Raw genomic sequence first — 330 nt, 5'->3', positions numbered from 1 at the left:
CAACCCTTCGCTCGCCACGGTCGTTTCGTTCACACCTACCGAAATTATCGTTATAGGCGTACCGTGACGTCTGCGTATAACACCGCAGATTCGCGGTTACCGTTCGTCCCCCAACGCTCTCGTCTTTAAAAGGGCTCGTCGATACGTCGGAAATATCGTCTCGCGAATTACGCGTTCGATCGGGACTGCCATTAGACGTTGAATCGTCGTCATCGCACGATCCAGCTTTCCGATCCGCGTTCGAACAGCTTCGGCGTCCTTCCTGACAGGTTTTTTCGCCTGGATGACTTACGGCGCCAGACCAATCGGCCGGTTGACATTCCACGACTC

The sequence above is a fragment of the Bombus impatiens genome, unplaced genomic scaffold, assembly GCF_000188095.3.
Source record: "Bombus impatiens unplaced genomic scaffold, BIMP_2.2 scf_4010, whole genome shotgun sequence".
Classification (NCBI taxonomy): domain Eukaryota; kingdom Metazoa; phylum Arthropoda; class Insecta; order Hymenoptera; family Apidae; genus Bombus; species Bombus impatiens.
This window is presented reverse-complemented; position numbering follows the sequence as displayed.